Genomic DNA, 6,000 nt, shown 5'->3' with positions numbered 1-6,000 from the left:
GTCCCCTCAGTTTTTTCTAGATAATATATTTTTTGAATTTTATATTATACTAGCTGTAGTAAAAGGCATTGATGTCGCTACTCAACACTTATATTAATTACTATATGTTATCTCCTCAAGAATACTACAATAATAACATGAAATTGAGGGGGGAATTAACATGATTTATTGACTCATGAGCCAGTGAGTACTTTAGTCTCTAGAGAGATCACTAGCAAAACAGACAGTTCTCCTTGTACTCGATGCTACATGCACACGCCTGCAATATTTAATTAATACGACTATGACAGTTATTTGTGCGCCGATAACATAAAAGTTATCGCCACACATTTCTTAGATCAAAATATGTTAATAATATACATCAGTGAGCATTATTTACAGTACATCCTATATACACGCTTTATGGTACATGATAAACGATACCAAGATCTAAATTGACATTGATAAATCTTAAATCGAAAATGGCTTCATTTGGTTCAAAGATTCATACATTAACGCATTTATGCAGATAAACTTTGCTTTATTAATATAGATATATGAGAAAAGTTAAATACACTCTTTCCCTATCAATCTCATTTAGGAAATAGGCACTGGTGCATTAATTAGTACTTTAGTTATTCTGCACATAAGTCACTTTTAAAAATACAATATCTTTCGACTGATAATAAATAAATGAATGAAGATTTAAACATTATTAACAACCCTTTACCTAATGGATTGTGACCTAGTGCTAGGTGAATACTAATTTAAAGAGCCCAAGTTATTAATAAATACATTTAGTTACAATACGTATAATATTATCATATTCATAAATACTAGAGTAGGTTTGCCTGGCGTTACCGAGACATTAAGAAATTAAAATAACTTAAGAACTCATATGCTTAATACAAAACAAAAAATAAAGACCCTAAAATTTTAAGAATTATTCTCATGTTGGTTTTATGAGTATGACACGGCGTTACCTTGCTAACACATGTATTTTGTTTTCAACTGTTGATTCCTTCTTCTCACTTGATAAATCATGGCTATTTCATAATTTATTTGTTTTGAGAAATAAACAAAGTAATAAGTTATAAGTTACTTATGTTTTGTTTTCAAAAGGACAGGAATACAATTTCTTGTTGATCCCTCGTGGTTTACATAATATATATATATTGGTATTTTAATATTTCTATGAAGAAATTTTGGCTATCATACACAAATACAAAAGTGTAACTACATACTCTATTAATAAAGTATTACTAAGCAATATTATAATACAGTATCGAATAAAATACTATGTAGATTTTAATAATATGTAATTCATAATAAAAATGTTGAAGATATAATATGACAGTAATAGTCTGGGAGAATATCAAAGTTAATAGAAATACAAGGTTAGACCATATGTAATCGGGCTTGCTATAATTTTCAAAATGATGTATCATACCCACTGCTGGCAAAAAATACATATTTTGACAAAAAAAAAACCCAACCAATCATGCTCTATGACGTCACTATCGCTAGAATTTTCTATTTGAGGTATAGTACTGACTACTGGGAAAGACAGACAGATTTTGATAAAACATGCAACCAATCATATTCTATGAGGCCACTATTAAAAAGCGTGGTGGAAGTCAATCATTAGTCGTACATACGTAATCGTATAACCTTGTATTTCTATTAAGCTTGGGAGTACAAAGATAGTTATGGCAATTGGTATGATTGAATTATTTAGCTAACGACCCAATGATTTTGGGCCTTTTTTCTATTTCTTTTCGGAAGAAAGTTTGCTTGATACAATAAAGCCAACGACTTGATGACTATACTAATATATTGACATCATAGGGGCACTATTCTTCCACGCAATGAGAAAGCGGTTCCTATATTCTGGGTCAGACGCCAAACTCGCAGTCTTACAGTGCTTCCCTGAGTATCACAGAAATCTCCTTATATCCCAAAAAATACCCTGGCCTTCAGGTTTTTCAAATGAAGTACTTGGCAAAAATGCAGTTTAAACTCTATTGCCGCCATGTTTCTAGGCACAAAGGAACCCTTCTAATATTCTATAATACACCCCAGTCCAGAAGTTGTGCAGGTGAACCGCTGGGCTCGAGTTAAGTTAAATGTATCTGCTGCTGCTTTCCTATGTATCAAAAACCTTTATATTATGCCAAAATACCCCTCAGGTTATACAGGTGAAGTACAAGGCCAAAATATAGTTAAAAGTCTACTACTGCCACGATTCTAGTCACAAAGGAACCCTCCTAATAAACCCCAGCACACGGCTGGTGCAGGTGAACTGATGAGCCCAAGTCGAATTAAATTTCTCCGCCACCACTTCCCTGAGCATCAAGGAACCCTCTTAATATCCCAAAATACAGCCCGGGGCTCAAGTTGTACAGATGAAGTACTGGTCCTCAAGGCAGTTTAAACTGCCCCACCGCCGCATTTCTAAAAATCAAGATCCCTTCTAATATACTAGAATACACCTCCGCCCACGGGTTATGTACTGCTGGTCCATGAGACAGGTTAAATTATTCCAACGCTGCATTCCCTGAGTATCAAAGAACCATTATAATAGCAAAAATGCTCCCCAATCCTTAGGTTATACAGGTAAAATGCTAAAAAAATACTATTATAAGGCCTCCATGGTCCCAAAGACAAAAAAATGTCACCAGAACCGTTTCTGGACCCATAAGAACATACATTAAAAAAATCAGGAAAATCCATCCATTTTTTCTCCCTTGATTGAAGGGCAATCACACAGACTTTCACATTTAATATATAGATACTCAATGTATGTTTTCTTCAAGATTTCTTCTAAATCAGATGACGGAAATTATCCTTATAATTTTAGTTGTTGGGAAGGATTAGGATTTTTTCTTCAATTGCTCTCATTAGAAGAACCATATGAGAACTGGATGTTTATATTATATATGTATAAAACTATACATAACTTTTTAAAAAATCAAATAAAGAATAATCTGTAGGATTTTTTTAATGATTACTCTACCATAAAGATTATTCTTAAATAAAATTTATTAGAGCTGCATCATAAATATAATTCTAATTTGCTTATTGCAAAGACAGTTTTATTATGAATTTATTATAACTTCAATGAAGAAAAAAAAACATTTTAATATGTACATACAAACATTCAAGAAAATAATTCAAGTCAAATCTTTTTAAAATCTACATACATACAATTGGGAGAAAATTTATGGAATCTCATTGATAAGTTTTACTTGGAGAATAGACACATATTTTATCTCATAAAATGAATATAATTAATAATTATAATTTATATAACAACGTAATTAAATATATATAAATTTAGTTCATACTTTTTTTGACTGAAGGCGGAGTATATGGCTTGTCAAAACAAAAGCAAGATAGAATGATTTTTCTCAAAATTGAGTCAAAATTACTTTTGTATTCTTCGACAAATCATCTTTCATTTCTACCTAACAAATTCACACAATTAATTGTGTAGAGCCGCCGTAAATTACACTTAAAGAAATAAAGATACATAGCTCAGTGGACAACACGCTTGGGGTTAATTATTATCTTAAACTCAATGTGCGTAGGTCCAATATACAGTCAGTCCTAGAGAAGAAAAAATACAATATGTATATGGACTTACAAGACCATTCCTAAGTCAGATAGAGTAATTGTAAGGCTATAATTTTTACTTATAATCAAAAATGTTTTTTTAAGAGGGCGGGAAGAGAGGGCAGAAGCGAGACATATGGTAAACCTCAATTAAGACATTTGTTCATATCAGCTGCCTGTTTTATGATTTTGGAAGAAGAAAATGAATTACTGAAATAAACATTTAAAATAGTATTTGTACAAAGAAAATATCATGATTATATTTAGATTCATATATATTTAATTTATTATGCATTTTTAAATTAATTTACAGCAAAGATAGGCGATAATTCTTTTTTTGAAGGGAGATATTAACACATCCCAGAACTTATCAAATAATGAAGAAAAAGGGTATACGTATCAACTGTTTTTCGTTTTCTAACCACTATAAAATTTAAAAATTAGAAAAGGAAAAACGGTTGTTGCTTGTGGTCCTTCCACTATTTTGTTCATTATTAAAATTGTGTTAGTTTCTCCGTCTGAGAGAAGCACTCTCGTCTATCTTTGGTGTTAATAGTTTAAAAAATACATGAATATGTATATGAATTAAATTATAATTGCAATATATTTCCTCCACTAATTTAATTTTAAATGTAAAAGGTTCTCCTCTTTATAGGAGTAATTCATTTTATTCCTCCAAAATCATAAAACAGACAGCTGATATTAACAAGTAGTTCATAGGTCTTGTTGTCGTCTTCTCCTCGCGCACTTTCTATCTTCCCAATATGTCAACTCTACTAATACTTAATCAATGCATCTCCATCTGAGAAAAAATTAATAAAGAAACATTAAAAAATAAAGAGAGTATCGAAAATTATTCTTCACTATGAAAGAATTAGACATAGATAGATACAATTATATTTTTTTTAGAAAAACTTTGAAAAATTAAATTTCAAATATACAATTTGATACTTATGTTTTTCTTTCAATAACTCACAACTATTCACAAAAAATTTTTTTGGAAACAAGTTTCACAAACCCATGGCTTGGAAAAAATTCAATTTTTTTCCAAAAAATATTCCAAAATATACAGTTGTTCGCAAAAAACTAAAAATTTGGAAAAAAAATTCAATTTCTAATATGAAATTTTTTGAAAAAAAAAATCCAATGTTAAATTTTTCGGAGAAAAATTTCAAAAATACATAGTTACTTACAGAAATTAAATTTTTGAAAAAAAATTAGATTAAATTTCAAATATTAAATATTTTGAAAAAAAATTTCAAATATTACATTTTCTAGTAAAAAGTAAAAATTCCATAATTTGGGGGGTAGGGGTATTTTTTTTCCGTAAATTAAAAAAGTAATAATAAGTAATAAATAAGAATTGGAATCCCAAATTAAACATTTTTTCCCTGATGCCGATTCCGATACCATAAAAAACACCCAATTCTCCAATTCCGATTAATCGTCCCATCACTATTAATTATCATAAATCATATGAAGATTCTAAACTATAGTTAACATTTTTGGGTATCCCTAGTAATCCTGGAAATTTGAATACTTAGCCTATAATTTAACGTTAATAACTCTAAAAATTAGTGGAGGCCTGGTCGGAGTCAAAATGGAGACCTCATCAATAATAAAATGATACTAGTCCTACTGAAAAAAATATTATGGACCAGGCCATCATATCCCTTTATTATGTAGAATCAAAGATTTAAATTGAGATTAGATCATATAAATGGACTATATTTGCGTGCAGTTTGGGAGCTGTTGAGCTCATTCAAGTACCATCATAATGAGCTTTGTTGGGCATAACTGGAAAAGAAAACCATTTGATTGACGATCACATTAGTCATGCAAAGTATAGACAAATCATTTTTAGTAATTAGATGATGAGTTGAGATCTGGCTTCATATTTAATAGAAATACAGAATACTAGACTATATAACTTGTCTGCAAAAAAAAAAAAAATCCTAGCTTTAAAGGGATAGGAATATTATTTATACTATTCAACGAGTGTTTTTTCCTTAAAATTGTTGTCAATGTCACTTATGGAAAGGATACTACGGGAAGGCATATAGAAATAATAGACAGACAGTCATTTATAAAATAGGGATTCAAAAATTATAACTATAAGGATCATTTTATATACATATTTATAGATTTATGTTTTGTCTGGATGTACATATGTATGCCGTTATTTTAAGCAACATCTGTTAAACGAAATAAAATGGGGGAGTGGGGGGTGTAAAGGAAAGCTAATTGTTTTTAATTACATAGTTCCTGGATTAAAACCCCAAGTGAACGAATATATCGATCACAAATTACTCAGATATAAAGAAACAACGCCCTATTAGAGGTTAAATAGAAGCATTTATAGAAAGTAATAATAATCAGTACTATCGGAATTGGTATGGTAAGCAT

Source organism: Lepeophtheirus salmonis, chromosome 13 (assembly GCF_016086655.4).
Source record: "Lepeophtheirus salmonis chromosome 13, UVic_Lsal_1.4, whole genome shotgun sequence".
NCBI classification, from domain to species: Eukaryota; Metazoa; Arthropoda; class Copepoda; order Siphonostomatoida; family Caligidae; genus Lepeophtheirus; species Lepeophtheirus salmonis.
This window is presented reverse-complemented; position numbering follows the sequence as displayed.